Genomic DNA, 11,111 nt, shown 5'->3' with positions numbered 1-11,111 from the left:
ATCATTCAGAGCACCGGAGCCGCCGCAGCAGGAGAGGTAAGCCCTCAGGCTACCTCAGTAGTGGATCGCTCCCCCGCGATCGCGCTGCGGGGGGGGCGATACACCCCACTGGACCACCAGGGACTTAATACAGGCACCTTTAGACGCCGCTGTCAACTTTGACAGCGGCGATCTAAAGGGTTAATAGCTGGTCGCGGCGATCGCCGCATGTCGGCTATTAACGCCGGCCCCCAGCTACAGGAATCAGCTGGGGGCTGGCCGGTATGACGCGGGCTCGAGTCGGGAGCCCACGTCATACCCCGGTAACGGCCATTGGACGAGTATAGACGTCCATGGTCGTTATCGGGTTAAAGGGGTTATCCAGGAAAAAACTTTTTTTATATATATATATATATATATATATATATATCAACTGGCTCCAGAAAGTTAACAGATTTGTAAATTACTTCTATTAAAAAATCTTAATCCTTTCAGTACTTATGAGCAGCTGAAGTTGAGTTGTTCTTTTCTGGACACCTGTATCGGGGACTGTCCAGAGTAGAAGCAAATCCCCATAGTAAACCACTTCTACTCTGTGCAGTTCCAGAGACAAGCAGAGATGTCAGCAGAGAGCACTGTTGCCAGACAGAAAAGAACAACTCCACTTCAGCAGCTGATTATTATTGGAAGAATTAAGATTTTTTAATAGAAGTCATTTACAAATCTGTTTAACTTTCTGGAGCCAGTTGATAAACAGTTGATAAACAGATTTTTCTGGAATGTCCTTTTAAAGCTGGATACACGCAGTAGTTTTTTTGCAAAGAAATGTATTCTCTAGCTTGCAGAAAAAAAACTTCCCCTATACCTCAGTTAATTGGGTTTGTAATTCACACTTTTTCTTTGAAGGGATTTAGATCTTTATTTTTTTTGCTTACAAAAGTGCCACAAAAAGTAATATGTGTGCCTAAGCACATTTTCTTGCAACTATTGGGGCTGGAAGCAAGAAGCCACAAAAGAGCTCACTAAAGTGAAATTCATGGTCAGGGATTTATCAAGTGCGAAAGTTGCAATCCCCTCCAAAGCACTGCCAATGTAAGCCAGTCTGGACCCAACTTACAAAACTTGCTTTGGAGAACAGGATTTCAAATCTCCCGTGATCACAACTCCCAGCGGGAAATATGAAGTAATCCACCCTATAAAGGAGCCTTGGCTGGCACATCTACCCCCCTGTCCCTGGCACACATCTAAGAGACGGTACCAACAGGCCTGGAGCATCAAAAATGGCACTCCTGGGCCTAGGCAGTAACAGGCTGGCGGTATTTAGGCTGTGGAGGGGCAGTAACAATGGTCCTCGCCTATCCTGGTAACATCAGGCTGTTGCTTCTTGGTTGGTATCTGGCTGAGATTAAAAATAGGGGGGGCCACACGTGTCTTTTTATTTATTTATGCAAAAAGCGCGTGTTACCCCTGTTTTTAATCTCAGCCTGATACCAACCAAGCAGCAACAGCCTGATGTTATCAGAGTGGGCAAGAACCATTGTTACTGGCCCTGCCCAGTCTAAATAATGCCAGCTTATTTACCGCTTTGGCCCAGGAGCACCGGCTCCGGGCCTGTTGGTACCGGCTCTTCTCGGTATACCTTTTGCGGTGGGTACCAGGGTAAGTTTTGGGGGTTAGCGCTAGCTTCTTTTGGTGCTAACGCTAAGCCCCAGCTTAGTAATGAACTCTGTCTATGAGACTGCTTCCACTACAAAGCATGTAAAGTAAATTTAAAAACACATTTAAAAAACTTTTATTCCAAAACACACTCCACCACAAGCTCTCATTAACTATTTTATTAGTATTAAACAACAAAAACTCATGTCAACGATGTAGTCCACCGAATCCAAAGTAGTCCTCTACATACACGGATCTGAAATGAGAAGAACAAAAAACATGAAAAATAGGTTAGTAAATTAAGGCGGGAAAAGATGGTAAAAAACACACATATATATCACACATTTTTAACACAGTTATGAATTTACAGCAGAAAAGTCACAGAGAAGAGAAGGTGGTGTTACAAAGTGGTGTACTGAAGCCCTTTATTGGTTGTGGGTAGAGATGAGCGAACTTACAGTAAATTCGATTCGTCACGAACTTCTCGGCTTGGCAGTTGATGACTTATCCTGCGTAAATTAGTTCAGCCTTCAGGTGCTCCGGTGGGCTGGAAAAGGTGGATACATTCCTAGGAAAGAGTCTGCTAGGACTGTATCCACCTTTTTCAGCCCACCAGAGCACCTGAAAGCTGGACTAATTTATGCAGGAAAAGTCATCAACTGCCGAGGCGAGAAGTTTGTGACAAATCGAATTTACTGTAAGTTCGCTCATCTCTAGTTGTGGGATAAAAAAAAAAGTGGTTTTCTAAAGTGATTTATTATTTTTTGCTTATGTGAGCCAAATTTATCAACTGCCTGTGAAAGTATGATAAATATGTCACACATAACAAAAACTAAAGCAAAAAAATAATAAAAAAATTACTTAACCCCTTAACGACCACATACGTAAATGTACGTCCTGGTGCGGCGGTATTTCACACACCAGAAAGTACATTTGCGTCCTATACATGACCGCGAGTATCGGAGCGGTGCTCACGTCATGCACTGCAGGTCCCGTCAGCTACCAGCAGCTGGGGAACCGCCGGTACTGGTGGACATCAGCGATCGCGCCATTGTCCACCATTAACAAAGGCCAAATGTGACTCCTCTCCTGAGCATTGTAGTGCACCCACAGTGCACTTGACTTCCACATATGGGGTATTTCCATACTCAGAAGAGAGTGGGGGGCATTTTCTCCTATTACCCCTTGTAAAATTTGGGGGGAAAACAGCATTTTAGTGAAAAAAATAAAATAAAAAAATTTACACATCCAACTTTAACGAAAAGTCGTCAAACACCTGTGGGGTGTTAAGGCTCATTGTACCCCTTGTGACGTTCCTTGAGGGGTGTAGTTTCCAAAATAGTATGCCATGTGTTTTTATTATTTTTATTTTTTTATTTTTTATTTTTACTGTTCTGAGCCTTCTTAAATGTGACATGCCCCCCCCAAAACCATTTCAGAAAAATTCACTCTCCAAAATTCCATTGTCGCTACTTCCCTTCTGAGCCTTGTAGTGCACCCACAGAGCACTTGACATACACATATGAGGTATTTCCTTACTCGAGAGAAATTGGGTTACAAATTTTAGGAAGATTTCTCTCCTTTTACCCCTTGTAAAAATTCAAAAACTGGGTCTACAAGAACATGCAAGTGTAAAAAAAATGAAGATTTTAAATTTCCCCCTTCACTTTGCTGCTATTCCTGTGACACCTAAATAATAAAAAAAAAATAAAAACTTTTTGAATACTTTGAGGGGTTCAATTTTTATAATGGGGTCATTTATGGGGTATTTCTAATATGAAGGCTCTTCAAATCCACTTAAAAACTGAACTGGTCCCTGAAAAATTTCGATTTAAAAAATTTTGTGAAAAATTGCTGCTGAACTTTGAAGCCCTCTGATGTCTTCCAAAAGTAAAAACATGTCAACTTTATGAGGCAAACATAAAGTAGACATATTGTATATGTGAATCAATATATAATTTATTTGGAATATCAATTTTCCTTATAATCAGAGAGCTTCAAAGTTGAACATTTGATTAAAAAAATTTAGCATTTTTTTTAAATCAAATTAAGAAATGATGCAAGTATCAACAAAAAAATTACCACTAACATAAAGTTGTATATGTCACGAAAAAACTATCTTGGAATCAAAATGAAAAGTAAAAGCATCCCAGAGTTATTAATGCTTAAAGTGACAGTGGACAGATGTGCAAAAAATGCCCGGGTCCTTAAGGTGAATATGGGCCGGGTCCTTAAGGGGTTAAAGGGGTACTCTGGTGGAATTTTATTTTTTTTCAATCAACTGGTGCCAGAAAGTTAAACAGATTTGTAAATTACTTACCGTATTTATCGGGGTATACCACGCACCGGCCTATAACACGCACCCTCATTTTACCAAGGATATTTGGGTAAAAAAAGTTTTTTACCCAAATATCCATGATAAAATGAGGGTGCGTGTGTGCGCGTGTATACCCCGATATACCCCCAGGAAAGGCAGGGGGAGAGAGGCTGTCGCTGCCCGCTTCTCTCCCCCTGCCTTTCCTGGGGTCTAGAGCGCTGCTATCGGCCCTTTTTACCCCCTGGTTATCGGCGCCACTGCCCGTTCTGTCCCCCTGACTATCGGTGCCGGCGCCGATAACCAGGGGGAGAGAAGCGGCGCCGACAGCCAGGGGGAGAGAAGGGGCAGCGGCACCCATTGCCGGCGCCGCTGCCTCGTTGCCTCCCCCCATCCCCGGTGGCATAATTACCTGAGTCGGGTCAGCGCTGCTCCAGGCCTGAGTCGGGTCCGCGCTGCTCCGCTGCTCCAGGCCTCCGTCGTTGCTATGCGCTGAACGGCGTGGCGCATGACGTCAGAGTGCCACGCCGTGCATAGCAACGACGCTGGGGACCAGCGTCGTTTCTATGCACGGCGCGGCGCTCTGACGTCATGCGCCGCGCCGTTCAGCGCATAGCAACGACGGAGGCCTGGAACAGCGCCGACCCGACTCAGGTAATTATGCCACCGGGGATGGGGGGAGGCAACGGGGCAGCGGCGCCGGCAATGGGTGCCGCTGCCCCTTCTCTCCTCCTGGCGCCGATAACCAGGGGGTGAAAAGGGCCGACAGCAGCGCTCTAGACCCCAGGAAAGGCAGGGGGAGAGAAGCGGGCAGCGACGGCCTCTCTCCCCTTGCCTTTCCTGGGGGGGTATCGGCGTATATAACACGCACACAGACTTTAGGCTAAAAATTTTAGCCTAAAAAGTGCGTGTTATACGCCGATAAATACGGTATATTAAAAAATCTTCCAGTAATTATTAGCTGCTGTATACTACAGAGGAAGTTGAGTTGTTCTTTTCTGTCTGACCATAGTGCTCTCTGCTGACACCTCTGTCCATGTCAGGAACTGTCCAGAGCAGGACATCTCCCGCTTCCTCCGCTAGGCGGGCAAGTAGTGATGAGGAGAGTGACGTGGGAGGGGGTGTTGTCAGGGTTCAGGGTCCTGAAGCAGACACTGTTGAGGAACCTAAGGAGGACATCAGGGACATGAAGACACTTGTTGATGATGATGAAGCTGATCGCAATTGGGAGCCGGGTGCAGAAGGGGCTTCATCATCATCAGGAGAAGAGAGTTACAGGTTGCCCGTGAGGCAGCAGCTGAGCCAGCAAAGCGGTAGCATGGTTGGCAGTCAGCATGGTGGCAGAAGTGGAAATACTGGAGCCAAATGTGCCCGGGGGAGACCACCTGCTTCACAGCAGCCTACCTTCCCGGGAGGTAGTAGAACAAGGGTTCCTGGAGATGGCGGCAGTAGCAGTCAATTAGTGCGGACTGTTGGTGGGAAAATCAGCTACTCTGCGGTAGGGTAGTTTTTCATCAAGCATCCGGAGTAAGTTCACATAGCCACATGCAAGATATGTTGGCAGAAGGTGAAGCGTGGCCAGGGTCCCAATGTCGGCACCACGGCCCTGCGTCAACACATGCTTTGCCACCATAAAGCGGCCTGGGAGAACCGTGGCTCCAATGTAGTGGTCCAGCCTGGTGCATCACCCAGTGGCATGCTGCTCCCTCTTTCAGCCAGCCAAGGCTCCACCACCTCAGCCGAAGGGAGCTGTGTGTCATCCCCTCCTTCTGTCGCTCCAACAGTATTCGCCTACTCATCCAATGGCGCAGAAGCTGAATGTGCTCATGTCTAAGTTGCTGGTGCTGCAGTCACTCCCTTTTCAAGTGGTGGACTCTGCACCTTTCAGAGAACTGATGGCTTGAGCCTAAGTGGAGAGTGCCAAGCTGTCATTTCTTTGCGAAGAAGGCAGTACCAGCCCTGCACAATTTTGTCAAAGAGAAGGTGGGCCAGTCCCTGAGCCTGTCGGTGTGTAGCAAGGTGCGCGGCAGCGCCGACATCTGGAGCTGTAACTACAGTCAGGGACAATACATGTCCTTTACGGCTCACTGGGTGAATGTGGTTCCTGCACAGCCACAACCTCAACTTGGAAAGGTCACGCCGTTTCCTCCTCCACGCTCTCAGCCCATTGGTCCTGTGACAGTGTGCGACTCCTCCTCATCATCCTCCACTGTGTCCTCAGCATCCACTGCCCGGACAAGTCTCAGTGGCCCTTCAGTGTACCATGTGTGCAGGGCATGGCGGTGTCACGCTGTTCTTCACATGGTTTGCCTTGGCGAAAAGAGTCACACAGGGGAGGAACTGCTAAAAGTCATTCATAAAGAAATTGGAGCATGGCTTAGTCCACAAAAACTGGAAATGGGAACCATGGTGACTGACAACAGGAAAAACATCTTGCATGCGCTGCAACTGGGACGACTGAGCCATGCGCCCTGCATGGCACACGTGTTCAATCTGATTGTGAAGCAGTTCCTGAAGTGTTTTCCCCATTTGCAAGACATCCTAACAATGGGAAGGAAGCTTTGCATGCATCTCAGCCACTCGTACACCACAAAGCACACCTTCCTTGAGCTGCAGCATCAGAACGGTATCCCCCAACATAGTCTGATTTGTGACGTTGCCACATGTTGGAATTCCACCCTCTAAATGTTGGACTGACTGTACAAACAGAGAAAAGCCATCACCGATTTCTTGATGATCCAAGCGGATAGGGATACTCCCCTGTGTAACTCCAATGTGAACCAGTGGCAGCTCATATGTGACACCTGCCATCTGCTCAGGCCCTTTGAGGAAGCCACATTATTAGTAAGTAGCCAGGATTATGGGATGAACGAAGTCATTCCGCTGCTTCATTTCTTACAACACATGTTGGAAACGATGGCTGGTCAGGGCACTGGAGACGTGGCGCCCACATCTCATGGCCACATGAGCCCTGTGGGGGCTGAACTGAAGGAGGGGAGGGGCACAGTGGAGCAAAGTTTAGGTTTCGCCAAATGGGCGTTTTTTCTAGTAATCTGACAGGAGAGGAGGAGCAGGAGCAGCCAGAGGAGGTATAGAGGGTTATGAAGAAGGTGAGACAGAGGACCCAGACACATCATGGCAGTATGCAGTGGAGATGGAGGCCAGGAGTCCCTCCGAGTCACTTGCACAAATGGTACGATGCATGCTGACTTGCTTGCGTAGTGTCACCATTCGGCAGCGGGATGACTTCTGGATCTCCACCTTATTGGACCCTTGCTACCACCACAAAATAGGGACCTTTTTTACACCCACCAAGAGGGAGGACAAAATGACCTACTACAGAGGCATCCTATGTAGTCAGTTAGCTGATGCCTATCCACGCCATTATCCATCCTCTCACAGGTCTGAATAGGGGGGCCCCCTGTCCTCACCTTCCACTGCCATGGCTGCTTGGGAGGGGTGGGGTGGCAGGAGCAGTACGAGCTCCATCAGCAGCAGCCTGAGTCTTCAGTCGCTGATGAATAGCTTTCTTCACCCGCCTAGTGAAGCAACTCAGCAGCAGGTAGCCCTGGAGCAGGACCTGAACCAGCAGGTGGTGGCATACCTTGACAGTGCCCATGCCAACACACCTTGAAGATCTGCTGGTCTTCTGGGCAACCAAACTTGATTTGTGGCTGCGAATAGCAGAGTTTTCCCCTGAAAAGCTGTCCTGCCCGGCCAGTAGTGTGCCATCAGAGCGGGTGTTTAGTGCGACGAGGGCCATAGTCACCCCAAAGAGAACTCGCCTGTCCATGAAAAATGTGGAGAGACTGACCTTTGTGAAGATGAATCCGGCATGGATCAGCCAGGATTTCCAACCACCAATGCCTGATGCATGAGAGTAGATTGACCATGGTTCCAAACCAACACTGCACAAATATGGATAGTGCCAAACAGATTTAAGGTGCTGCTCCCCAGTTACAAACTAACTTTTTTCACCCACCTTCGTCACCGAGTACTGGTATTGCCACCCACCGCACCCCTCTGTCACCGGGTCACTTACAGGACTCCTGATGCTGCTGCTGCCACCTCCAGGCTGTCTCATTCAGCCACTATATCGTTTCTTCTCATGCTTCAGCCAACTCCAGGCTGTGTCATTTAGCCACTATATGGTCTCCTCATGCTTCAGCCACCTCCAGGCTGTGCCATTCATCCAATATATGGTTTACTGATGCTTCAGAAAGCTCCAGTCTGTGTCATTCAGCAACTACATGGTTTAGTGATGCTGCTGGGCCTAGGACATTACCTATATATGTTTATGGTAGCACTAGGTACCATACATCTTCAATGGAAATTTCAAAATTCTTTTTTTATTCTTAGAGATTGTTAGGTCCTATTGTCTCTTCTGCCAACTCCAGGCTGTGCCATTCAGCCACTATTTGGTCTCATATTGATGCCAGCTCCAGGCTGTCTCATTCAGCCACTATATGGTCTCTTCTCATACATCGGCCACCTCCAGGCTGTGCCATTCAGCCACTATATGGTCTCCTCCTACTGATGCCACCTGTCATTGTGCTGCCATGTGACTCCTTGTTAGATTTGGTCCTTTGTACCCAGATGCTGGGGCCTGGGACACTAAAACTTGGGAGTTAAAAGTTTAAAAATCCTCAATTTCAATTTAAAAATCTTAAATTAAAAAATTATCAATTTCAATGATCTCCTCATGCGTCTGCCAACTCCAAGCTGTGTAATTCAGCAAATATATGGTTTACTGATGCTGCTGGGCCTGGGTCTGGGCCTAAAAATGTTTTATGGTAGCACTAGCTACCCTAAATCTTTAATTTAAATTTCAAAGTTAGTCTTTTTTTCGTTAGGGATTGTGAAGCCCTCGTGTCTACTAATGCTGCTGCCAACTCCAGGCTGTGCCATTCAGACACTATATGGTCTCCTCATGCTTCAGCCAACTCCAGACTGTGTCATTCTGGGAATATATGGTTTACTGATGCTGCTGGGTCTCAGAATAAAAATTTTGTTATGGTAGCACTAGCTACCCAAAATCTTCAGTTTAAATGTCAGAATTCATCTTTTAATCTTAGTGATTGTAAAGCCCTATTCTACTCATGCTGCTGCCAACTACAGGCCGTGCCATTCAGACACTATATGGTTTACTGATGCTGCTGGGCCCGGGTCTTGGACTAAAACATTTTTATGGTAGCATTATCTACCAAAAATCTTCAATTTAAATTTCAAATTTCATCTTTCAATCTTAGGGATTGTGAAGCCCTAGAGTCTACTCATGCTGCTGCCAGCTCAAGGATGTGTTGTTCAGCCACTATATGGTCTCCTCATGCTGCCAACTCCAGGCTTTGTCATTCAGCCACTATATGGTCTCCTCATACTGATGCCAACTCCAGGCTTTGTCATTGTGCCGCTCTGCGGCAGTGATTCTAAAAGTGATGCCTGTAATCTGCATGTCATTCTGTAAACAATATTATTTCACTACCCCAGCTCACTTCATATGCGTGTTAGAACAAAGCAAAATGTTCTACACCCCTATTGAGGCTGCCTGTAGGCTAGAAATAGCCATTTTTAACCCCTTAAGGACCAAGCCCATTTTCACCTTAAGGACCAGAGTGTTTTTTGCACATCTGACCACTGTCACTTTAACCCCTTAAGGACGGAGCCCATTTTCACCTCTAGGACGAAGCCCTTTTTTGCAAATCTGACCACTGTCACTTTAAACATTAATAACTTTGGAATGCTTTTAGTTATCATTCTGATTCTGAGATTGTTTTTTCGTGACATATTCTACTTTAACTTAGTGGTAAAATTTTGTGGTAACTTGCATCCTTTGTTGGTGAAAAATTCCAAAATTTGATGAAAAAATTAAAAATGTTTCATTTTTCTAACTTTGAAGCTCTCTGCTTGTAAGGAAAATGGATATTCCAAATAATTTTTTTTTTGATTCACATATACAATATGTCTACTTTATGTTTGCATCATAAAATTGACGAGTTTTTACTTTTGGAAGACACCAGAGGGCTTCAAAGTTCAGCAGCAATTTTCCAATTTTTCACAAAATTTTCAAACTCGCAATTTTTCAGGGACCAGTTCAGGTTTGAAGTGGATTTGAAGGGTCTTCATATTAGAAATACCCCATAAATGAACCCATTATAAAAACTGCACCCCCCAAAGTATTCAAAATGACATTCAGTAAATGTTTTAACCCTTTAGGTGTTTCACAGGAAAAGCAGCAAAGTGAAGGAGAAAATTCTAAATCTTAATTTTTTACACTCGCATGTTCTTGTAGACCCAATTTTTGAATTTTTACAAGGGGTAAAAGGAGAAAATGTATACTTATATTTGTAGCCCAATTTCTCTCGAGTAAGCACATACCTCATATGTCTATGTAAAGTGTTCGGTGGGCGCAGTAGAGGGCTCAGAAGCGAAGGAGCGACAAGGGGATTTTAGAGAGTACGTTTTTCTGAAATGGTTTTTGGGGGGCATATCACCTTTAGGAAGCCCCTATGGTGCCAGAACAGCAAAAAAAATAACACATGGCATACCATTTTGGAAACTAGACCCCTTGAGGAACGTAACAAGGGATAAAGTGAGCCTTAATACCCCACAGGTGTTTCACGACTTTTGCATATGTAAAAAAAATAATAAAATTTCACTAAAATGTGGGTTTCCCCCCAAATTTCACATTTTTGCAAGGGTTAATAGCAGAAAAGACCCCCCAAAATTTGTAACCCCATCTCTTCTGAGTATGGAGGTACCCCATAAGTGGACCTGAAGTGCACTACGGGCGAACTACAATGCTCAGAAGGGAAGGCGTCATATTTGGCTTTTTGAGAGCAAATTTTGCTCGGGGGGCATGTCGCATTTAGGAAGCCCCTATGGTGCCAGAACAGCAAAATAACCCCCACATGGCATACCATTTTGGAAACTAGACCCCTCACAGAATGTAATGAGGGGTACAGTGAGCATTTACCCCCCACTGGTGTCTGACAGATCTTTGGAACAGTGGGCTGTGCAAATTTTTTCATTTTCACGGACCACTGTTCCAAAGATCCGTCAGACACCTGTGGGGTGTAAATTCTCACTGCACCCCTTATTACATTCCGTGAGGGGTGTAGTTTCCAAAATGGGGTTACATGTGGGTGTGTTTTTTTTTTTTTGC

At 45.8% G+C, this 11,111-nt stretch overlaps 1 long non-coding RNA gene across 2 annotated transcripts in view; it reads right to left on the bottom strand.

Annotated features, from left to right (window-relative positions):
* Positions 1-1,799: 1,799 nt before the first annotated feature.
* The window catches only part of LOC130294504 (uncharacterized), a 79,961-nt gene continuing 70,649 nt past the window's right edge, over positions 1,800-11,111 (bottom strand). The window contains exon 3 of one of the 2 annotated variants that reach the window (XR_008848525.1): positions 1,800-1,891. This is a non-coding gene — a long non-coding RNA (uncharacterized LOC130294504). The remainder of the gene's footprint in view (positions 1,892-11,111) is intronic. The other variant, XR_008848523.1, reaches the window with a different exon arrangement.

This window comes from Hyla sarda, chromosome 10 (assembly GCF_029499605.1).
Source record: "Hyla sarda isolate aHylSar1 chromosome 10, aHylSar1.hap1, whole genome shotgun sequence".
Lineage (NCBI taxonomy): Eukaryota > Metazoa > Chordata > Amphibia > Anura > Hylidae > Hyla > Hyla sarda.
Note: the sequence above shows the minus strand (reverse complement) of the source record. Positions and strands in the feature narration are given on the sequence as shown.